The sequence below is a fragment of the Rattus norvegicus genome, chromosome 4, assembly GCF_021556685.1.
Source record: "Rattus norvegicus strain SHRSP/BbbUtx chromosome 4, alternate assembly SHRSP_T2T, whole genome shotgun sequence".
Lineage (NCBI taxonomy): Eukaryota > Metazoa > Chordata > Mammalia > Rodentia > Muridae > Rattus > Rattus norvegicus.
The window spans coordinates 163,183,748-163,208,678 of NC_141537.1; the positions used below are offsets into that span (position 1 = coordinate 163,183,748).

General features: G+C 42.1%; 2 long non-coding RNA genes across 14 annotated transcripts; one reads left to right on the forward strand and one right to left on the reverse strand.

Moving 5' to 3' along the window:
• Positions 1–701: 701 nt before the first annotated feature.
• On the reverse strand, positions 702–4,465 carry LOC120102399 (uncharacterized). Of its 2 annotated transcripts, none has more exons than XR_015686182.1 (3): positions 4,166–4,465; positions 3,108–3,193; positions 702–2,963 (listed from the first exon to the last, which is right to left on the reverse strand). It is a non-coding gene; the product is annotated as an uncharacterized LOC120102399 (long non-coding RNA). The 2 variants fall into 2 exon arrangements; XR_015686183.1 differs by lacking the exon at positions 4,166–4,465 and adding an exon at positions 3,718–3,833.
• On the forward strand, positions 3,826–24,861 carry LOC134486646 (uncharacterized). Of its 12 annotated transcripts, none has more exons than XR_015686175.1 (5): positions 3,826–4,137; positions 20,792–20,908; positions 22,396–22,490; positions 23,735–23,834; positions 24,244–24,861. It is a non-coding gene; the product is annotated as an uncharacterized LOC134486646 (long non-coding RNA). The 12 variants fall into 12 exon arrangements; XR_015686170.1 differs by having other exon boundaries at positions 23,764–23,834; XR_015686172.1 differs by lacking the exons at positions 3,826–4,137; positions 20,792–20,908 and adding exons at positions 4,219–4,346; positions 9,225–9,323 and having other exon boundaries at positions 23,764–23,834.
• The last annotated feature ends 70 nt before the right edge of the window (positions 24,862–24,931 follow it).

Genomic DNA, 24,931 nt, shown 5'->3' on the forward strand with positions numbered 1-24,931 from the left:
TGACAAGACAGGCAGCCTAAGATACTTTTCACCTGGTTCTGGATCTTGGGATTTCCATGTTCCAGCCCTCAGTCCAGTGAGCATCCTCTCAGAATTGGGTCTTAACAGCTCCACCCCTTGCCGTATGGCACCTCGATGGCATTTTCACTGGAGATAAGCCCAGGCCTGCTGCAGGACAACCACCACAGCGCCTCAGAGTGAGCAGCAACTGCATGGATTCAGAGAGGGCAGCGGCTGCATGGATTCCGGGAAACCCAAGTGGCCCCTCCTCTGGGTGGGTTCTCATCAGTGCTCTACACCTGGCAAGCAGACTGAGCAAACAGGGGCCTGGGAAGGAAGGCTGACTGTGAGACAGGCAGCAGTTTCTTGCCTGGACCAGTTTCCTTCCTATGTGTGTGCAGTAGACAGTGATAGGAGGAGGGAGCAGGCCAGGGTGCAGGGGACTGCCCATGACTGACCAGATTCTCCCAATTGCCAAATGTGCCCCACTGCATTTTTCTGCCTTTGAGCCCCTCCCACATGAGCACAGACAGTTCCCTGGCCTTAGCAATCCCTCTCTGTTGTCCCCACCTTCCCAAGGCAGGACAAGATATCGTCTGATCTCCCAGATTAGAGCCCATGAAAATACCACTAACCTTTAAGAACGAGAAACAGGGGCACCAAAGCCAAGACTCAGTCTAAGAAAAAACCCATGTACCAAATTTGGAGTGGACATTCGTTTTTATTACTTGATATATACCTAAGAGTAGAACTTCTGTGTCACATCTTAACTGAATTTTCAAAGAATTATTCCATATTTTTACAAAGATGCTTTGCTTGTAAAATCATTTTCATTTCCAATAGCAGTATATGAGGGGAACCAATCCCTCCTTCTTAAAACTTTCTCTTTCAGAAATCCTCAAAAGTTTGATTGGATATCTTAGTAAAATTGTGATTTGCATTTTCTTAATGACTATGCAGTCAACTTTCCATGTTCTTCCTGCTGTTTATATATCATTAAAGAAATATCTCTTCAACTCCTTCCCCTCATCCCTTCCTCTCTGTCTCTCTGAGTCAAGTGTTCTACTAGAGCTGGACCCTCAGTCCTCATTTTCTGTTTGAAAATTTGAGGCAGCGTCTCATTGAGTTGCTGAAGTAGACCTTGAACTCGTGACCTTCCTGCTTCAACCTGCCCATTAGCTAGAATTACAGACTTTAGCCACTTGCCTGGCATCATCTCTCATTTTTACATTGGGTTGTCTTTTTGTTGAGTTTAGACTTATTCATATATTCAAGGCTGACTGTAAGACACAGAGTTTGCAAATTGTTTTCCCCGATCTGTATTGTCTTTTAAAAAAAAAACATTTTAAGATTTGATGTGTGTGAGTGTTTTGCCAACATGCATCTATGTGTAATTTACAGGGGTGGTTGGTGCCCCTGGGGGTCAGAAGGGGGGATCAGATCCCCGTCAACTGTAGCTACAGATGGCTGTAAACTGCCATGCTGGTGCTGGGAACCAAACCTAGGTCTTCGGCAAAAGCAACAAGAGCTGCTTCTTGTTGTTGTCATGGTTGCTGTTGTTGTTGCTGCTGCTGCTGTTGTTGTTGTTGTTTGGGGGTGGTTAAGAGTCCCTCTAGGAACTGGCCTTGAACTCACAGCGTGACTCTGTGTCCTGCATCCTGGGATTAAAGTCTGTGCTACCCGGCACAGCAAGTGCTCTTAACCACGGAGCCCTCTCCCCCTGCAGTGTCTTCTCACTTGCTTTCTCACATAGTCCCAGTTTGTAACCCAGGCCATTTCCCAACCTGAGAGCTTTCTGCCTCTTGCCCAGGCCTCCTGAGCTCTTAGAGGACAGACAGACACCCTGCACTTGTACCATTTTTCTTTCTTGACAATGTCTATATTATGTTGTCAGGGCAACCATAACAACTATATGGCCTCACTGGGAAATATAAAAAATTCTTTGCTTATCTACTTTTTCTTGAAACAAGGTTTTATGTAGCCCAGCTTGGCCTCAAACTCACTATATATAACCAAGAATGGCCTTGAGTTTATAATTTTCCTAACTCTACCTCCCAGGTGCTGGGATTACAATATGTGCCACTATACCATAGCATATAGGTTTTAATGGAACATAATGCAATCCACATCACTATGCTCTCCAGATTTCTTTTTTTTTCTTTTTAAAGATTTATTTAAGTGAGTACACTGTCACTGTCTCACAGAAGGAGGCATCAGATCTCATGAAAGAATCTTGTGAGCCACCATTTGGTTGCTGGGAATTGAATTCAGGACCTTTGGAAGAGCGGTCAGTGCTCTTAACCGCTGAGCCATCTCTCCAGCCACCACTCTCCATATTTCTAAGTTCATAGAAATATCTTATCCCATGTCTCTGCCAAACTCTAAATCCAAAGTCTTATCAAAGTATACATAGACGGTATGAACTCACAATCCTGTAATTTCATCATTTGGGATTCTTGAGGCAAAAGAATTACTTGTGCCTTAGAGTTCAGGTACAGGCAATATATTGAGACACCCCTCCCTGACCTGGCAGTTATAGAAAGTAAACCTGTCAAAAACCTGAAAGAAAACAAAAATTAGAAAACCAAACATGCCTGCAATCTTGAAAATCTGAAATTCTCCAGAATTTCTTGAATACTATGACGAAGCAGATGAAAACTTTCATACACATTCGCCTCTTTTGCATACATAAAAACATTTTAATTACTTTTAGACTATTGATTTCTGTATGCAATAAACCTTTCTTCCAGGAGACAATGCCCTTTAAGATATACTTATAAGATACAATTCTAGTATTCTTTAAGGCACATATGAGAAATGTCTTGAAAAATAATCCAGGGGCTAGACTGATGAGTCAGGAAGCCAGGCTGTTCTTCCAGAAGACCTGAGTTCATTTCCCGGCACCCACACAGCAGTTCATGTCTGTAACTCCTGTTCCAAGGGTTTCAAGGTTCCAAGGGTTTCTACAGATGTATATACGGGAAAACACCAACATACATCAAATTAAAATTTAAGAAAAGAAAAAGAATGAGTTTTTGTGGGTAAGTTACCTGAATACCCGAGAAATGAAATCTTTTAGTAAACTCTCCTGGCAGGCCTCTAGTCACCTTGATTGGCTGCACATCCTCTAAGGATTAAGTAGTTGTGTTGCCATACTGAAGGGTGTGGAGTCTACAGCAAGTGCACGGACATGCTGGAAAAGAAGGGAGGACAGAGCCTGACCAGGATGAAAGTAAATTGGTGAATGAATGAAAAAATATTAGAGAGAGAGAAATGTTAACAGGATTGATTATGGGGGAGCATAAACTTCTAACCTTAGGAGGCAAACCTAAGGACAATGAGTCTTAACTTTTGTCATCTCAAAGGCATTTTAAATGTTCTTAATAAACCCTTAGAGGCAAGGAATAAATATTATTCACACCACTCCTAGTTTTAGGGAACTACTTTTATCTACATCCTTGAATGAATGGCTGCTGTTACTTATGGTCTTTGCATCATCCTGACAAAAGAAGCCTTCGGGGTGATTTAGCACAAAAGTGGGTTGCCTGAAAGAAGGCAGCTGCGGCTTAGTGGCTTTGTCTTCATATTGGTGCATTTGGCATGTAACTGGCATTGTCTGTGGACATTAGTTTCTGCCCTTACCCCAGGCCCTGGCACAACTGCTACATAAAAGTGATGCCCTATGTGCCCCCTGGACCAAATGGCTCAGAGCATTACCTTCTGAGGCCACAAGAAAACGTGCCCTAGACAAATGATGCCTCAGGTCACTTTAGAGAAAAATCCCAGATTGATCCTTCAGGAGGCAACAGGTAACGGTCCCTGGAGGGGGAGGGGCGACTCTAACGTCTGGGAAAGGGGTTCTGCTCCTTGTGTCTCTGAGTGCCTTCCTGAGGCTGATGGGACACTCTGTCACTGGTCTGCCTTAGCCTAAAACTTCTCCAGGGCCGACCTAGGTTCCTCTCCTCTGGACTACTGGACTACATGTATGACGGGCCGCCTTACAAGTGGACGGTCCGAAAGGCGACTCTGCTTCTGTGCCGGGTTTATCACCGTTGCCCGGAGCCACCGGCTCCCCACCCCTACCCTGTGCAAATACACAGCGGATAGCAGGCAACAGCCGGACTGCGGGAAGGACTGGTGAGCGCCAGGAGAGCAGCCTCTGTACCTGGGAAGCAGGACCTCAGTGTAAGGTCATTAGACTGAAGGCGGAGCTTAGGGGCACAGAAGGCAGAGCCCGGGTGTGGAGAAATAGACTGAGAGCGGGGCTGGGCTGACGAGAGGTGGAGCCCCGGAGAGAAGCAACAGAAATGAGGGCGGATCTTAGAAACGATGAAGGCGAAGCCCAGGTTTGTAATAATTAGGCTGAGTGCGGGGCTTAGAAGATTAGCAAGCGGAGGACAGATATTGGGCAGTTAGGATGAGGGCGGGGTTTGGAGAGCAAGAGGCGGAGTCCGAGTGTAGAGCAACAGAATGAGGGCGGAACTTAGGAGCGCAGAAGGCGGAGCCCGGACCTGGAGAAATAGGATGAGGGCGGGGCTTGTTGCTCCGGAGTGGTGCAAAATCTTAAGGGAAAAAATTAAAAATGTGTGAGAGGCGGATTCCCGGTGTTTCGTGGTCAGCTTGGGCGGTGCTTAGAAGTGCCAGGGTAGTGCTCCCTGCTTGTGTCCGGTGCCCAAGCTTTAGTCATTTTGCCAAGGCGGGTGGCTCTTGGCTGAGGCTGGGGAGGGCGGAGCTGTAGGCGCTGCCTCCGGACTCCTCCCTGAAGGAGATGACCAAAAGGATGGATACCTCCCCAGCAAACCACATTCCCACCCACCCTGCTGAGTTCTGGAAACTCGCTGGGTTTCAGGGGTCAGAGTTGAGGTCCCCCACTGGGAGGTGGAGGGTGCAGACCCTAGTGTGAGAGGCAGATGGAGAGTTGGCTTCATGGATAAGAGCAACTGTTCTAGCAAAGGACCTGGGTTCTCCTCTCATCACCCACTTGAAGTCTCACCTAGGGCAGAGGGCATATTAGGCTTGATGGAAAAGCAGAGAGATATGGGAGCCCTGATGTTTGTGGTGAGGCTGGGAGGCTCTCATGGGAAATGTTCAAAAGGATCTTTATTTTTAAAGTGGTGTGAGAGAGGACAGAAAGGTCATATTTCAAAAGGGCAATGGGCTGTGAATGTTGCCCTCAAGACAGATGAAGAACCTACGGCACCAAATCTTACGGAGGGTTGTTTCCGTTCCGTTTTAGGCAGTTAAATAGCAAATAAGAAATTAAGAGGAGAAAGCTAGGCTGGAAAGATAGTTGGATAGTTCGGTAAAAATGCCTGAAACCAAATCTCTTCTGAATTTGATCTCGGAATTTACATAGTTGAAGTAAAGGACTGTCTCCAATAAGCTGTCCTCTGCCGCCACCTTAGAGCCATGGCATATGTGTACACACACACACACACACGCACACACACACACACACACACACACACACACACACACGAAGGGGCACATAAAATAAACAAGACTAGGCTTTTAAGTTTAAAAGCCCAAAAACCTGTCCTCACTTTTATGAAGGCAATCACAATTTCTTAGTCTACTCACAAAATTATGCAATAAGACTTTAGGCTATTTATATTGTAGTAATATTAGGAATCATGATCTGGCCTGGAGAGATGCCTCAGCAGTTAAGAACAATTCCCACCCCACACATGGCATCTCACGACTGTCTGAAATTCAGTACCAGGGTACAAGTACCAATATCACACAGATGTCCAGGCAAAACACTAATGCACATAAAAGAAAAATAATAAGTCGTTAGAAAAAATGATAATCTAAATCTAACTCATACTATTTCATAACAGGCTAATAGAAAGGTTGTTTTAGAACATGGACTGAGCCAGCCTGATCTACATAATAAAAACCCCATCTGAAAAAGCAAAGAAGGAAACTGGAAAGATGATGGCTCAGCAATTAAAAGCCAAGCTGCTCTTGCAGGAGATCAGAGGTCATTTCCCGGGACCCATGACAAATGTTCACAACCACCTATCAGTCCAGTTACAAGGCACCCCAGTTCCTCTGGCCTTTGGGGCACCAGCACTTGCATGTACATACCCACACAGAGACTTGCAAACATACATATCATAAAAACCAAAATGGGATTAAAAAAAAAACCCTTATCAAAGGGAAAAATAGAGTTTCAGAACATCTTTATATAAGAATGAGAGTTTGTTAAAGTCAATTACCAGGCCAGTTATAAAACCCTATCAGTGACCTTGCTGTCCTGGCTATAGTTTCCATTCAAAGTGACTCACACTTAGAGGGTATTCACAATTTCAACATTCTTAAATTTGTAGTGGTCTTTTAAAAAGGTATAATATATATAAATATGTATATTTATTAGTTTATGTACATAAGTGTTTTTGCCTTTATATGTATCTATGCACCATATGTATACAGTATACATAAGGCCAGAGGAGGGCATTGAGTCCCCTCAAAGTATAATTAGAGATGTTTGTGAACCACAAGCTGGGTGCCAGGAATTGAACCCTGGTCCTCCAGATGAGCAGTTAGTGCTCTTAAGTGCTAAGCTATCTCTTGAGCAGCTTGTATAAGTCTTCTGGAAAATACTCGTTCACTGGTTTATACAGGCCTTCTGTGCATTGCCATATTTCATCCAATAAAAACCTTAAAATCCCATCCATTAACACTGCCTGCTACTAAATATTGAGTGATATGGCTTCACACTCACCAGGTAGCTAAGAAAAGGTTTTCAAAATGCTAACATCTTCTAATCAGTCACATTAGGCAATGGTAGAAAACATTCTTGGTGATTGTGACTGAAATGACGAGGTCATTTTTGTAATTGCTGAGAACATTTTGACCAGGTTTGGCCAAGAATTACCATAGGTTATTATTTTGATGCTTTTAATTTAAAATGACGTTCAGAGAGAAAAGCTCTATCTTTGACAGTTTTCACAGTGTTTCCATTAAATCTGAATTGCCTAGCCAGCTGTTCACTCTATTATTACTTCAGGTGGATTCCTGGTAGGTGTTTTCCTATAAGAACTTAACATATATTCTAGAATTTCAGTCTTGAGCTAGGCAAAATAAATCTGTTCCCTTCCTCCAAATAATGATATAACACAAAGGATCTGATCAAGTAGCTATTAAGCTGCACAAAGAACTGCTGTTAGTCCTGTTGATGCCTTGAATCCTAGCCCTTGAGAGACAGATGGAGGTGAATTTCTGTGAATTCCAGGGCACACAGGGCTACATAGCAAGATCCTGCCATAATAATAATAATAATAATAATAATAATAATAATAATAATAATAATATAATAATAATGTATTACTACTATTACATTTATAAATATTAAATATTTGGGGCTGGAGATTTGGCTCACTGGTTAAAAGCACTGACTGCTCTTCCAAGGATCCTGAGTTCAGATCCCAGCAACCACTGGTGGCCAACAACCATCTGTAATGAGATCTGATGCCCTCTTCTGGTGTGTCTGAAGAGGTGGTGAAGACAGCTACAGGGTCTTTATACATAATGAATAAATCTTTTAAAAAAATAATAGGTATTTCTTATAATAATTATACATATTTAAGTAATTAACGATTACTTAATAATAATTATTATTTCAAATAATGCTGTATATTTTATTTTTGAGACTGATTCTAAAAGGCTTTATATTGTTTTCTCTAAGAAACTGCTCTTGCATCCCTGAACAGTGGGATAAATACTCCTACTTATGTTTTTATTCCACTTGTGAGGAAAACTTGACCTTGACACTGCAGGAACACTAAACTGCTTCTTCTCCAGACACCACATTCATCTGTCTGATTGGCAGAGTCTGGGAGACAAATCAGAGGGGAAATTTGAGTTTGGCTCTCACAGCGAGGAGGCAGAACTCATATCGGATCGCTGCTCATCTGAGAGAAGGCTGCCTGGGAGAGGATGAGCACAAGAGTACATAAAGCATGCTCAGCACTATTAGTTAGAGGAATGCAATCAAAACCACTGTGGTGATGGCAGGAGCTCTGGGAATCCCAAGCAACTAGGCTCAACCACCTGTCACACCACACCAATCACAGAGACACAAGGTACTGACAGGCAGAGAAGAGTTGAGCAATGTGGTATGTTTGGAGGTGCAGATAAAGAGGCTCAGTGGCTACAAGTCCATCATCGGGGCACTGCTATGAGCTTTGGGTTTATATAGGGGATGGGTTTCAAAAGCATGACTAAGCAGGCTTGGTCTCTGAGTGGCTTGGTTGGTCCTTATCTCTGTGGTCTGTTGACCATTATCTGAGCTCTGCTTCCTTATGACAAGCAGAAGTTCCCACTGTCTTTGAGGCACTGCAGTTCCTGCAATTAATTATCCTTACACATTTATCACCACGTCTGGAGACATTCAAGCATCCTTACAGAGTCCAGAACAGGGCATCATGAAAGCTGTGATAAGATACCTCTGTGTCTTGAACTGTTGGAGACAGGTTAGCCTTGGTTTGTAAACATATTTCTTTAATACTTAGCAGAGCTCACGCTGAGTTAAAGCATGTGATGATGAAGTGTGCAGAGTAATGGAGACACACACAGGTGAAGGTAGAGACGCCAGGCTTTTGGTACCTTGGGAGCTTGAAATACGAGCGAATACTTTATAGGAAAAGCACTTTCTAGGCACCTGTGACAGCAATAGTAACTTACTTAAATATTCATTATATTCATCAAGATTCATGTAAGCTACTTAGCTAATTATTATTACTTTTCTTTGATAAGACAAGGGCTCTATGTAGTCTAGTCTAGTATGGCTATTCTAGAACTCCTTATGTAGACCAAGCTTGTCTTGAACTCACCGGGATCCACCTGCCTCTGCTTCTTGAGTGCTGAGATTAAAGACATGAGCATGATACCTTGTAGACGTAGGGTTTTTTCAAAACCTACTTTAATTGTGGTTTTTTAATGCTTCACCCTCCCTTCTAGCTCACCACTCACCAGAGGTAGGGGAAAAGAAAGGTTAATGGGAAACGGGGTTTATGGATCTGTTTAGAAATAGTCTTTGGGGTGATTCCAATCTTCACAGTCAGCAGCAGTCCAGTCCACTCGGCAAACACCAAACACAAATCAGTCACAGTGACTCCTTCCAGAAGAAACCTCCAGGCTCCACCAGCCAACAAATCATCAGGAGTCAGCAGAAGCAGCTGGAACACCACCAGACGTTCATTGACGCATTTCTCTCTCAGAATCAGGACAAATGAAGAAAGCAATGAACCAAGGCAAGAGCGACCTCAGGGAAGACCAGCATCAGAGAAGCCCAAGGAAGACCAGCAGTGAGCTGCAAGGTGAACCAGTGCAAAAGCATCGTCCACTGTCTGTTGGTTTCCACTCATACTCTTTCCAGATATTACACGTTCTCTCAAGCATTCGCTCCAGAAAAAATATCACAGGCCATTTCACCAGATTGCTTCAGGAAACAATCATGTCTGTTCTCAGCAAAGCATACTCTGATAAAATTTCTAGAATGAGCTGGGGAGGTGGCTCAGCAGTTAAGAGGCTTGCCTGCTCTTTCAGGGGTCCTCAGTTTGATTCCCAGCAACCCCATGGTGGCTCACAACCATCTGCAGTAGGATAGGTTGCTCTCTTCTGCTGTGCCTGCAGAGAGCAACACTGCAGTTATAATAAAATAAATATAGACAGTTTCCAGAAAACCCCAAAGAGACTTTAATGAATCCAAAAATTTCCACTTCAATGCCTGACCTTCAAAATACATTTTTGAAAAAAAATAAACTGGGATAGCTGGCAGAGGTTTGTAAACCTAACAGTGAAAAGGCTGGGTTGGGAAGATTCCAAGCTCAAGGTTAGCTTGAGCTATAGAAAGATGCCTTGCTGGAAACTTTTAATTTTATGGTGTGTGAATTACACATCAATACATTGTTTTCAGAGTCTCTGTGTGGCCACTAATACAGATGTTCACTGTAGCGATTGTGACTGCTGTTGTTGAGATTTTGCTGTTTCCTGGCAGTTTTTCAGGAATGTTTCTAACTCTTACTGGACCATTGCAAGACTAATATGGGAACAAGAAACAAATACCTATACATAGATGAGTTGTCAAAGCCCTTAATGTTTCAAATATTGGTGTTAAACTCAAGTCTAAGTCAATAGAGTGAGCTTTTGGATTCAGTCAGGAAGACCCAGTAGGGGGTGCGCTGTGCCCTAGTTATGGAAGGTCAGTGAGCCTCAGTCAGTTAGGTTTGTTGGACCAGTTTTTTTCACTTTGAAAATTACCAATTAGAAGCAGTCAATCATAATCGTGTTTTGCTTTAAAATATGTGCCTTATATTCCACTGGAATTGATTTTTACTTTTATCTTTTCATTTTCATGATATAAAGGATTTTTGTTGTTGTTACTGGTGGGTTGTTTTGTAGGTTGGCAGAGTGCTTGCTCCCCATATGTGAGGTCCTGGATTCAGTCCCAGCCCTGAAGAAAATCAGATGTGCTTGAAAGATTGTCGTTGATCCTATATATTGTTTATCTGTGTGTGTTTAAATACATGGTATGTAAAATAATTGGTGTGGAAGAATTATTTTAAAGAAACAGTAAGTCAGTTCTACTTTCTTTAACTTGCATGGAATCCTGATTAATGGCCTATTTCCCTTTCACCTCACTCTAACTTCTTCTTCTTCTTCTTTTTTTTATTAACTTGAGTATTTCTTATTTACATTTCGAGTGTTATTCCCTTTCCCAGTTTCCGGGCCAACAACCCCCAACCCCTCCCCCTACCCTTCTTTATGGGTGTTCCCCTCCCCATCCTCCCCCCATTGCCACCCTCCCCCCAACAATCACGTTCACTGGGGGTTCAGTCTTAGCAGGACCAAGGGCTTCCCCTTACACTGGTGATCTTACTAGGATATTCAATGCTACCTATGAGGTTAGAGTACAGGGTCAGTCCATGTATAGTCTTTAGGTAGTGGCTTAGTCCCTGGAAGCTCTGGTTGCTTGGCATTGTTGTTCATATGGGGTCTCGAGCCCCTTCAAGCTCTTCCAGTTCTTTCTCTGATTCCTTCAATGGGGGTCCTATTCTTGGTTCAGTGCTTTGTGCTGGCATTGGCCTCTGTATTTGCTGTATTCTGGCTGTGTCTCTCAGGAGAGATCTACATCCTGCTCCTGTCTGCCTGCACTTCTTTGCTTCATCCATCTTGTCTAATTGGGTGGCTGTATTTGTATGGGCCACATGTGGGGCAGGCTCTGAATGGGTGTTCCTTCTGTGTCTGTTTTAATCTTTGCCTCTCTATTCCCTGCCAAGGGTATTGTTGTTCCCCTTTTAAAGAAGGAGTGAAGCATTCACATTTTGATCATCCGTCTTGAGTTTCATGTGTTCTAGGCATCTAGGGTAATTCAAGCATTTGGGCTAATAGCCACTTATCAAGGAGTGCATACCATGTGTGTTTTTCTGTGATTGGGTTACCTCACTCAGAATGATATATTCCAGTTCCAACCATTTGCCTATGAATTTCACAAAGGCATTGTTTTTATAGCTGAGTAATATTCCATTGTGTAGATGTACCACATTTCCTGTATCCATTCCTCTGTTGAAGGGCATCTAGGTTCTTTCCAGCTTCTGCGATGAACATAGTGGAGCACGTGTCTTTTTTATATGTTGGGGCATCTTTTGGGTATATGCCCAAGAGAGGTATAGCTGGATCCTCAGGTAGTTCAATGTCCAATTTTCTGAGGAACCTCCAGACTGATTTCCAGAATGGTTGTACCAGTCTGCAATCCCATTAACAATGGAGGAGTGTTCCTCTTTCTCCGCATCCTCGCCAGCATCTGCTGTCACCTGAGTTTTTGATCTTAGCCATTCTCACTGGTGTGAGGTGAAATCTCAGGGTTGTTTTGATTTGCATTTCCCTTGTGACTAAAGATGTTGAACATTTCTTTAGATGTTTCTCAGTCATTCGGCATTCCTCAGCTGTGAATTCTTTGTTTAGCTCTGAACCCCATTTTTAATAGGGTTATTTGTCTCCCTGTGGTCTAACTTCTTGAGTTCTTTGTATATTTTGGATATAAGCACTCTATCTGTTGTAGGATTGGTAATGATATTTTCCCAATCTGTTGGTTGCCATTTTGTCCTAACAACAGTGTCCTTTGCCTTACCGAAGCTTTGCAGTTTTATGAGATCCCATTTGTCGATTCTTGATCTTAGAGCATAAGCCATTGGTGTTTTGTTCAGGAATTTTTTTCCACTGCCCATGTGTTCGAGATGCTGCCCTAGTTTTTCTTCTATTAGTTTGAGTGTATCTGGTTTGATGTGGAGGTCCTTGATCCACTTGGACTTAAGCTTTGTACAGGGTGATAAGCATGGATCGATCTGCATTCTTCTACATGTTGACCTCCAGTTGAACCAGCACCATTTGCTGAAAATGCTATCTTTTTTCCATTGGATGGTTTTGGCTCCTTTGTCAAAAATCAAGTGCCCGTAGGTGTGTGGGTTCATTTCTGGGTCTTCAATTCTGTTCCATTGGTCTATCTGTCTGTCTCTGTACCAATACCATGCAGTTTTTATCACTATTGCTCTGTAATACTGCTTGAGTTCAGGGATAGTGATTCCCCCTGAAGTCCTTTTATTGTTGAGGATAGTTTTAGCTATCCTAGGTTTTTTGTTATTCCAGATGAATTTGCAAATTGTTCTGTCTAACTCGTTGAAGAAATGGATTGGTATTTTGATGGGGATTGCATTGAATCTGTAGATCGCTTTTGGTAAAACGGCCATTTTTACTATATTAATCCTGCCAATCCATGAGCATGGGAGATCTTTCCATCTTCTGAGGTCTTCTTCAATTTCTTTCCTCAGAGTCTTGAAGTTCTTATTGTACAGATCTTTTACTTGCTTGGTTAAAGTCACACCGAGGTACTTTATATTATTTGGGACTATTATGAAGGGTGTCGTTTCCCTAATTTCTTTCTCGGCTTGTTTCTCTTTTGTGTAGAGGAAGGCTACTGATTTATTTGAGTTAATTTTATACCCAGCCACTTTGCTGAAGTTGTTTATCAGCTTTAGTAGTTCTCTGGTGGAACTTTTGGGATCACTTAAATATACTATCATATCATCTGCAAATAGTGATATTTTGACTTCATTTTCCAATCTGTATCCCCTTGATCTCGTTTTGTTGTCTGATTGCTCTGGCTTGAACTTCAAGAACTATATTGAATAAGTAGGGAGAGAGTGGGCAGCCTTGTCTAGTCCCTGATTTTAGTGGGATTGCTTCAAGTTTCTCTCCATTTAGTTTAATGTTAGCAACTGGTTTGCTGTATATGGCTTTTACTATGTTTAGGTATGGGCCTTGAATTCCTATTCTTTCCAGGACTTTTATCATGAAGGGGTGTTGAATTTTGTCAAATGCTTTCTCAGCATCTAATGAAATGATCATGTGGTTCTGTTCTTTCAGTTTGTTTATATAATGGATCACGTTGATGGTTTTCCATATATTAAACCATCCCTGCATGCCTGGGATGAAGCCTACTTGATCATAGTGGATGATTGTTTTGATGTGCTCTTGGATTCAGTTTGCCAGAATTTTATTGAGTATTTTTGCATCGATATTCATAAGGGAAATTGGTCTGAAGTATTATTTCTTTGTTGGGTATTTGTGTGGCTTAGTTATAAGAGTAATTGTGGCTTCATAGAAGGAATTCGGTAGTGCTCCATCTGTTTCAATTGTGTGGAGTAGTTTGGATAGTATTGGTACGAGGTCTTCTATGAAGGTCTGATAGAATTCTGCACTAAACCGGTCTGGACCTGGGCTCTTTTTGGTTGGGAGACCTTTAATGGCTGCTTCTATTTCCTTAGGAGTTATGGGGTTGTTTAACTGGTTTATCTGTTCCTGATTTAACTTCGGCACTGGTATCTGTCTAGGAAATTGTCCATTTCCTGCAGATTTTCAAGTTTTGTTGAATATAGGCTTTTATAGTAAGATCTGATGATTTTTTGAATTTCCTCTGAATCTGTAGTTATGTCTCCCTTTTCATTTCTGATTTTATTAATTTGGACACACTCTCTGTGTCCTCTCATTAGTCTGGCTAAGGGTTTATCTATCTTGTTGATTTTCTCAAAGAACCAACTTTTGGTTCTGTTGATTATTTCTATGGTCCTTTTTGTTTCTACTTGGTTGATTTCAGCTCTGAGTTTGATTATTTCCTGCTTTCTACTCCTCCTGGGTGTATTTGCTACTTTTTGTTCTAGAGCTTTTATGTGTGCTGTCAAGCTGGTGACATATGCTCTTTCCTGTTTCTGTCTGCAGGCACTCAGAGCTATGAGTTTTCCTCTTAGCACAGCTTTCATTGTGTCCCATAAGTTTGGGTATGTTGTACCTTCATTTTCATTAAATTCTAAAAAGTCTTTAATTTCCTCCTTTATTTCTTCCTTGACCAGGTTATCGTTGAGTAGAACATTGTTCAACTTCCACGTATGTGTGGTGTTCTTCCCTTATTGTTATTGAAGACCAGCTTTAGGCCGTGGTGGTCTGATAGCACGCATGGGATTATTTCTATCTTTCTGTACCTGTTGAGGCCCGTTTTTTGACCAATTATATGGTCAATTTTGGAGAAAGTTCCATGAGGAGCTGAGAAGAATGTATATCCTTTTGCTTTAGGATAGAATGTTCTATAAATATCTGTTAAGTCCATTTGGCTCATGACTTCTCTTAGTCTGTCTACGTCTTTGTTTAATTTCTGTTTCCATGATCTGTCCATTGTTGAGAGTGGGGTGTTGAAATCTCCTACTATTATTGTGTGAGGTGCAATGTGTGTTTTGAGCTTTAGTAAGGTTTCTTTTACGTATGTAGGTGCCCTTGTATTTGGGGTATAGATATTTAGGATTGAGAGTTCATCTTGGTGGATTTTTCCTTTGATGAATATGAAGTGTCCTTCCTTTTTTGATGACTTTTAGTTAAAAATTGATTTTATTTGATATTAGAATGGCTACTCCAGCTTGCTTCTTCTGACCATTTGCTTGGAAAGTTGTTTTCCAGCCTTTCACTCTGAGGTAGTGTCTGTCTTTGTCTCTGAGGAGTGTTTCCTGTAGGCAGCAGAATGCAGGGTCTTCATTGCATATCCAGTTTGTTAATCTATGTCTTTTTATTGGGGAGTTAAGGCCATTGATGTTGAGAGATATTAAGGAATAGTGATTATTGCTTCCTATTATATTTATATTTGGGTATGACGTTATGTTTGTGTGCTTTTATTCTCCTTGTTTTGTTGCCAAGACGATTAGTTTCCTGCTTCTTCTAGGGTGTAGCTTGCCTCCTTATGTTGGGCTTTACCATTTATTATCCTTTGTAGCGCTGGATTTGTAGAAAGATATTGTGTAAATTTGGTTTTGTCATGGAATATCTTGGTTTCTCCATCTATGTTAATTGAGAGTTTTGCAGGATACAGTAACCTGGGCTGGCATTTGTGTTCTCTTAGGGTCTGTATGACATCTGTCCAGGATCTTCTGGCTTTCATAGTCTCTGGCGAAAAGTCTGGTGTGATTCTGATAGGTTTGTCTTTATATGTTACTTGACCTTTTTCCATTACTGCTTTTAATATTCTTTCTTTATTTTGTGCATTTGGTGTTTTGACTATTATGTGACGGGAGGAATTTCTTTTCTGGTCCAATCTATTTGGGGGTTCTGTATTCTTGTATGCTCATGGGCATCTCTTTCTTTAGGTTAGGGAAGTTTTCTTCTATGACTTTGCTGAAGATATTTACTGGTCCTTTCAGCTGGGAGTCTTCATTCTCTTCTATACCTAATATCCTTAGGTTTGATCTTCTCATTGAGTCCTGGATTTCCTGTATGTTTTGGACCAGTAGCTATTTCTGCTTTACATTATCCTTGACAGTTGAGTCAATGATTTCTATGGAATCTTCTGCTCCTGAGATTCTCTCTTCCATCTCTTGTATTCTGTTGGTGAAGCTCGTATCTATAGCTCCTTGTCTCTTCTTTTGGTTTTCTATATCCAGGGTTGTTTCCATATGTTCTTTCTTGATTGCTTCTATTTCCATTTTTAATTCCATCAACTGTTTGATTTTGTTTTCCTGGAATTCTTTCAGGGATATTTGTGATTCCTCTCTGTAGGCTTGTACTTGTTTATTTATGTTTTCCTCTCTTTCTCTAAGGGAGTTCTTCAGGTCTTTCTTGAAGCCCTCCAGCATCATGATCAAATATGATTTTGAAACTAGATCTTGCTTTTCTAGTGTGTTTGGATATTCCGTGTTTGCTTTGGTGGGAGAATTGGGCTCCGATGATGGCATGTAGTCTTGGTTTCTGTTGCTTGGGTTCCTGTGCTTGCCTCTCGCCATCAGATTATCTCTAATGTTACTTTGTTCTGCTATTTCTGACAGTGGCTAGACTGTCCTATAAACCTGTGTGTCAGGAGTGCTGTAGACCTGTTTTCCTGTTTTCTTTCAGCCAGTTATGGGAACAGAGAGTTCTGCTTTCGGGCGTGTAGTTTTTCCTATCTACAGGTCTTCAGCTGTTCCTGTGGGCCTGTGTCTTGAGTTCACCAGGCAGGTTGCTTGGAGCAGGAAGGTTTGTCTTACCTGTGGTCCCGAGGCTCAAGTTTGCTCGTGGGGTGTTGCTTATGAGCTCTCCGCGGGGGCAGCAACCAGGAAGATCTGCGCTGCCCTTTCGGGGAGCTTCTGTGCACCAGGGTTCCAGATTGCGTTTGGTGTTTTCCTCTGGAATCAGTAATGTGGGCAGAGTGTAGTCTCTTCTGGTTTCCCAGGTGTGTTTGCCTCTCTGAAGGTTTAGCTCTCCCTCCCACAGGATTTGGGTGCAGAGAACTGTTTATCTGGTGAGTCCCTTCAGGTTCCAGGGGTGTCTCAGACTCAGGGGACCTGCTGCTCCTGGCCCTTATCTCCTAACTTCTTCTTAAACAAATGTGTTCTGGTTTCCCTTCTGTTGCTATGGTGAATCACTCTGACCAAAGTCACCCTAGGGAAGAAAGGGTGTGTTTGGCTTCAATGTCCAGGTCATATCCATTATTGAATGAAGTCAGGGCAGGAAGGAACCTGGAGGGAAGAACCTTGGACAATTGATGTTCTCGGTCAGGCTCAACCGGCTTCTTTATACAGCCCAAGATCACCTGCCCAGGGAATGGTGCTCTCCTATCTCAATTAAGATAATGAAAACAAACTTTCAAATACATGTCCACAAACCAACTTTATAAAGCTAATTACTCAGTTCAGAGACTTTTTTTTGAGGTCTTCTAGGCCATGTCAAATTCACAGTTAATAATAAAAGAACAATCCTTGTTCTTTCATTGTTTCAAAGGTCAGTGTTTCAGCCTGACTGGTCCATTAAGAACATTGCATCGTTGGGCACGGTGACACTCACCTTTAATCCCAGCACACAGGAGACAGAGGCAAGGGGATCTCTGTGAGGTTGAGGCCAGCCTGGTCTACATAGCAAGTTCCAGTACATCCTGGACTACACAGAGAGACCCTGTCTTAAAAGAAGGAAGGAAGGAAGGAAGGAAGGAAGGAAGGAAGGAAGGAAGAAAGTGGTTATTTGAAAGAAAATGGCCCCCATATGCTCATAGGGAGTATTGCTATTAGGGGGTATGACTTTGTGGGAGGAAATATGTCACTGAGGGCAGGCACTGAGATTTAGGGTGCTCAAGTCAGGCCCCTAGACTACTTCTCCAGCACCATGTCTGTCTGTGAACCACCATGCTTCCTGCCATGACGATAATGGACTAAACCTCGGAACTGTAAGCCGGCCACAAATGTTTTCCTTTTTAAGAGTTGCCATGGCCATGGTGCCACTTCACAATAAAGGAAACCTGAAAACAAAAAATGGAAAGAAGGAAGGAAGGAAAGAAGAAAGGAAGGAAGGAAGGAAGGACTGAAGGAAAGAAGGAAGTTACATGACTAGAGCATTTCTTCCTTCAACAGCATTTTGAATCCAAATACTAGTAGTAATTTGTATAAAAATTCTTTATAACATTTTAGTATCTAACATTAAGATTTTATTTTTAAGCCACTTTACGAAGTGTTGCATTTTTTAAATATCTCAGCAATACATTTCACTTTGAAATAAACTGTTTCTATTATCACCCAAATAAAAATCAGAATGTCTTATGCTGGGCCTGATGGCATATGATTTTAGGCCCAGCATTCAGGAGGAGAATCAGGAACACGGATCTCTGTGAATTCTGAGCTACATAGCAAGATTCAGGGAAGCCATAGCTGAAAAGTGAGACCCTGTCTCAATAAAACAAAACAAACACATTTCATGATATAACACTCATCTTTCTTTATGGCAGGTGAAATTATTGTTTCAATTTTTCCTGTTCTACTGAAAAAATTTGGATCTCAACCTCTATATTAGTTTAACAGCAGTTTTAAAAAGCCAACATTGTGGTGTAGTCCGGGATGTGAGTTCCCTGGAAGCAGAAGCAGGCAGATCACAGCAAGTTCACACAGCCAATTGCAGTCAGTCTCAAGGCAGACAGAGCTACAGAGAAACAAACAAGAGTCTCTAATGTTCTAGTGGGGTATTTTTCTATGGTCTGAGAACCACCAATGTGAATACCACATAATTAGAATATGTAGAGTTGGCAGAAGGACACATACTCAAGATATATAATTTTGTAACTAAAATGCTAACCAAAATTAAGTGGTACTTGGGAGATTGCTTGGAGACCACCTAGAGTAAGAGCTGCTGGCTGCTCCAACCAGAGAGTAAAGCCACAGAAGAATAATTAGATAAAAACAGGGCCTGCTGGCAACACCGCGACACCACTACACAACCCACGACACCACAATACCACCCACGACACCAGGACTGAGAAATGGTGCGCTCAGAGCACCTTGCGGGCAAACTGAGTGAGGATCCCTGGAGGCTTAGGAGTATGTGCTGAATGTGAGTGCTGGGACCTGAACCCAGTTCCACTAGAAGTAGGTAAGCATTGCTGGTTTTCTTGAGGATAAAGATGAATGTATGCGTGCCTGTTGGTGCAGTAACCCAGCTGAAGGTTTTCCTTTTCATGCTGAAGGCTGGAATTCTGTCTCATCTTTTATCTGGAGACAATCACATATGAAACAACGCAGCTTTGATATAAGGTCAGTCTTCTGTTTACACTAATTCCATTATTAAAAATACACATTTCAGGGCTAGAGAGATGTTCCGTGACTAAGAACCTTGGCTGTTCTTCCAGAGGACCCCTATTCAATTCGCAGCAACCACAAGGCAGCTCACAACTGTATGTAACTGTAGTGCCAGGGGATCCAACACCCTCAGACCGACAAAACAGCATTGCATAGGAAACAAAAATAGACAAGTTTCAAAAGAAAAAACTCAGACAAGCAGTTGGGGTGCATGCATTTAATCCCAGCACTCAAGAGACAGAGTCTGGCAGATCTCTGAGTTAGAGGCCAGCCTGGTCTACATAAGTGACTTCCAGGACAGCCAGCATCACATATAGAAACACTATCTCAAGGAAAGAAACGAACAAACAAACAAATCCTCAAAAATACACATTTCAGAACCAAATAGGCTCTGCATACCCTTTGTCGATTGCTATTCTCACTGTTTCATTTTAGCCCCTGTACTTTCAATGGCTTCCCATAGATGGTCTATGTGTGGGGTAGGCTGGGACTACCACAAGTATAAAAACCAGACAGATATCTCTTCCCAGTATTAGCTGTCTCCATCAAAGAGAGACTTCAGAGCTGAGACAAAGTAAGGAGTTTAGGTGAAGATTGTTACAGGACAAAAGTTACTACTCCAGGGGTAGATCAGGTTCCTATTTGGGGAGCAGTGAGGTGATTCAAGCCAGGACTTCCCCATGTAACTTGGCTGTCCTGGAACTTGCTCTGTAGACCAGGCTGGCTTTGAATTAATAGAGACCAGACTGCCTTTGTCTCCTAAATATTGGGATAAAGTTATGCACCCCCCACCCCACGCCACCCCTGGCTGTTTCAAGTTTCTTGATTGAGTTGCATGTTTATATTTTGGGTTGCTCACCTTATGGGAAAACTGTAATAGGGGAAATAGTGAGTTGAAGTGAAGGAAAGACGGGAAATCGGGAATGGCTTTAGAATTTTCCAAGATAGGGTTTGGTTCCTTTTCCTACACTGTTGTGGTGGGGATGCTGATGTGCCATGGTGTCAGGTGCATGATGGGAAGTGCAAATTGAAAGCGCAAAGATATGCACATAGAATTTTAATAAAGCAGAGGATTTACAGTCACCTTAGTCATCCTCCCTGGTCCCAGCAGGTCTTAGTGTTCTTACTGTAATATGCTAACCACACCAGCCTCTGGTTACTTTGCAGTTTGTCCCTTGCTTTAACCAGTATCTATCTACTGACTATGTCAGTTAGGCATTTGAATTTCAAAGATCCTACAGTAATGTTGCTCCAAATAACAGACAGTGAGTCAACTCTCACTGAGGTGGAGCTGAGCATGCAGAGTCCGTGTAGAGCAAACCATGTCTGATGCCAGCATGTATCAGTTTCAGGCTCTTGCTGCTTGAGTGTTAGAGCATGTCAACCTTGAAGCCACTTATGACTTTGATGTTGAGTGGGAAAGAATGTTCAAAGTAGGCAGATTTTAAATCAGAACAAATCTCAAGGAAAGCCTTGGCATAATAGTTTTGATAGAGTCCTATGATTTCCTAATATTGAGCTGTAGTGAGCAGAGCATTTAAGGCACGTTTGTGTGAGCACAGTCTGGGGCAGACCTTGCTTTATTCCCAAGGAACCCATACAGTGGGGAGAGCACATCCTCAGTGAAGCACTGCAAAAGCCTTGATCTCTTTATGCAGGAAGAAGACTGGACTCACTTTCCTGTGTTTGACAGCACATTTGTGTCCTATTCAGGGAACAGAGATGGTATTTGGCAAAGTTGTTTGACCAAGCACAAGGTAGATAATAGTCATTTGGTGAGTCATTTTTTAAAATTAGTTCCTCCCTGCAAAAAATAGATATCTACAGTAGAGCATATCAGTTACATAAAGTAAAACTGTACAAAACTGTGCAGTTAAGAATGAATACTGCTGAGCCATCTCCTCTGAGCTTGCTTCATATTTTTAAATTGATTTGTGTTCGTAATGATTCTGAGTGTTTTCTCGCTGTGTGTATTTTTGCAGACAGAGTCCAGAAGAGCACATCAGATCCTCTTGGACTAGAGTTAAGAAAGTTGTGAGTTTCTCTGTAGGTGCTGGGAACTGAACCTGGGTCCTCTGGAAGAGCATCAAGGACTCTTACCTGCTAGGCCATCAGTAGCTGCAACCCTCTTTTGTTTTGTTTTATTTTGTTTTGTTTTTTTTTCCTGGGTTCTGGGATTAGAGGCAGAAGCCACCCTGTCCTGCTTTAAAATGACCTGTTTTACAAGACATATAGTTATTCCCCCTTTGAGCTTTCATCTTTCCTTTTGTTTCTGAAGATTTCTTAACTTTTATTTCATGTGCGTGTGGCTGAGTGTATGTTTGTGTGCCTTGTGCATTGAATCTGGAGCTTAGTGACTGATAGGTTGTCTGTATCTCTGCCCAGTCCTGGGCCGCCATGCCTTTCTGTCATGTGTGGCTTCTCACATAATTGCTAAGGATCCAATCTCAAGTCCCCATGGTTATGGAGCAAGCTCGTTAATCCACTGATGGCCAGGAACAAGCTGGTTTTTCATGCCCAGTAATGATCACTGCCCAGAGCAATATGACCTGAATGAAACTCAGGATGCAATATTTCAAAAGGAAGAGGGACTGACTCCATTGCAGAGTCTCCTGTCAAGCTTCTGGGAGCCTGGAAATGATAACTGTAACATCATGGCTACAGTGTCAGGCCCACTTTGCAGTTCCAAAGACTACATTGCCTTTAGTGAAGGCCAGCTACATCAAATAGCACACCACAGGAGCATGAAGACGTGTCCTGTGAAAGAATGTCTTCTTCGTGAATTTGGCCATCTGCTAAATGCTCTCCATAGAGTGAAACGTCCACCAGCATTTTCAAGCTGCAGCTTTGTGACCCACCAAGGCTACCCATCCACGGGTCTCTTAAGCTGCCGGGCTTCGGTGCTGTTTTGTACAGTCCGTTCTATTCACAGGATTCAAGTCTCTGAGATTTATCCCGGGAATAGAGTCGTCCGCAAATTCCCAGAGGTTTCTTGGTTATTGGAATAACCTGACAGTTTTTTTGCTCATAAGAGCATGTTATGCAAAAGGGTCCTTTAGTCCAACAATCCAGATGTCCTTTCACTGCCATTTGGCATGGGGTATAGCCAGGATCTTAAATATTAAACACCTCTAATATTCTAGCAGAGTGTTAATGGTATAAGCAAGAGGGGATGAGAAAGAACCTCAATTTAAATTATTCTGCCATATAACACAGTTTTGCCATTTATGCTCGCTGTAATAATATTTTTCATGTCTTCCAGCTCCCAGCACGACTAACTCTGGACCTGTGGGCTCAGAGCAGTATGGTTGACGATGGAAAAAGGACTGAAGAGAGACGCACACACATGCACCCCAGGTTAGCTTCAGACTTACTGTGTAGTAGAGGACTGTCTTGACACTGCGATCTCCCGGGCCTGCCTCCCAGGGCTGGATTCGTAAGAATACACATCCATGGGTTGGGGATTCAGCTCCGTGGTAGACAGCTTGCCTAGCAGGCTCAAGGCCCTGGGTTCGGTCCCCAGCTCAGAAAAATAAATAAAAATTTTTTTAAAAAAGAATACACATCCATGCCCGGTTTGTGTGTGCCTGGTATCAATCCCAGGGTTCTATGCATGCTAGGTAAGCATGCTAGAACTAGATTAAATCCCCAGTCCCTTAGCTCAGCATTTTCAAGTGTATTCTTTAAGAATTATATGCTTGGGGCCAGGGGCTTGGGTGGGGTTGGGAAGTAGACTTAACAGTTAAGATCAATTGTGGCTCTTGCACAGGACCCAGGTTTGGTTCTCAGAACCTGGGGACCAGATGGTGGCTACCCATAATTCCAGTTCCAAGGGATCCAGCACCCTCTTCTGACTTCTGAGGATAGTGGTCATACAAGTGGTACCCAACACAAGCAGCCAAAACACTTAAAAACAGAAAATGCCACATATTTTTTTTAATTGTTTGAGAACTTTTATCTGCGTATAGGTCAAAAGACATTGCTTTCTTCTGGTTTTCTTTATATGTTTCCCAAGCTTATTGACTATTTGCATATTAATTGAAAATTGTCTATTTTTGTGCATTTACTCAGTGAGGGGAAGAAGTTTTTAGGCTTTCATTGAATTTTATGGGCTCTTTATACTTACTATGTAACAAGAGAGATTTTTTTCTAGTCACAATTGCTATGAATTTTGATATTGTTTGCTCCATATTTTCTTTGGTTTTGGATTTTTAATTTTCAAGGCAAGGTCTCCCTGTATAGCTTTTGCTGCCCTGAAACTCTCTGACTTGCCTTCCTCTGCTGGGACTAAAGTTGTGCCCCACCACTGCCTGGCTTGGTGCTTGTCTTTCGGTGTACATCAATTTTAAAGTTCTAAACAACTCTAAATGTACCACTCACTCTTCTTTGTAATTTCTGACATATTTTTCTGCTTCAGAAGCTCTTGTGTCTTTCTCTTTGCAATTTCCTCATTAATTTTAGCTCAAATTTCTCTGCAGTGTGTGCTGTTTTGTATGGACACACATTTATTCTGGTGTTTTCTTGATAACTGATTGGTTTCTTAATTTTTTTTATGATGATCAGCCTTCTTTTCAAATTATAATTCTTTTTTCTTTTTTAAGAATTATTATGTACAGTGTTCTGTCTGTAGGCCAGCAGAGGGCGTGAGGATCCCATTACAGATGGTTGCTGGGAATTGAACTCAGGACCTCTGGAAGCACAGTAAGTGCGTTCAACCTCTGAGCCATCACTCCAGCCCTATAATTCATTATTTTATGAGCATTGATTTGTGTTTTGCCTGCATGTATGTCTGTGTGAGGGTGTCAGATCCCCTGTAACTAGAGGTACAGGCAGCTGTGACATGTGGGTGCTGGGAATTGAACCGATGTCCTTTGGAAAAGCAACCAGTCAGTGATCTAACAGTTGAGCCATCTCTCCAGCCACTCCTCTCCCAATTTGTAGCTTTATTTCTTTTTTGTTTTCAAGTGCTTCTACAATAGAATGCCTGTTTATTGATATGTTGTATTTTTGTCTTGTATTAGATTTTAATTTGTACTTTTTATTGATTACCAGTTGGACATTGAAAACCTTCCTTCTAATATGTTACCCCTCCAAACTCTTCACTTTTCAGGTGCTGACCTGGACTCACACATGGTGAGGGGGTCAGCTCTCCCATCTTCCACCGAACTTCGGTTTTTCAGCCATCTCTCTAGGTCATGTGATCCTCGTTGGAAAAGCACACACATCAAACATTTGAAAATAGACACCACTCATCTTGGGCAACAACACGGTTCAGAAGACCCTCCGGAGGATCTTCTGTCCTCAAGGAATTGATTAGAGACTTCTACTTGCAGAAAAAGCAAGGACGGCTGATTTTGGGGAAAATTGCCTATGGAGCTGGCAGGCTGAAGGAAAGAGAGAACAAGAGGGAAACTATGCTACTGTAAGGCCTCTTATCTCGTGTACACCTTAATCAAGCTCATCTTAATGGGGTTCTGGGTGTAAATTGGGTCCTCACTCTTAGTACTTTGCCAACTGAGACATTCCCCCAACTCTGTGTTGTCTTTTCTATACATCCTCAAGCTGCTATAGACAAAAGAGAATTGAGACATTTTCCTCTCCCTAAATCTGGGCATAACTATTAAGACACTGTTTCCCTTTCCAGTGTCAGTCTAAGTCTGTGGTAGTGGTGAGCAGTGGACCGAGTACCCATTTGCCATAATATAGAGTAGATTCAATGACAAGTGCAGCTGTGTACATCAATTTTTTTTGTCAATCACTACCACTCTACAGCTCAGCTGGACACTGCCCAACTCAGC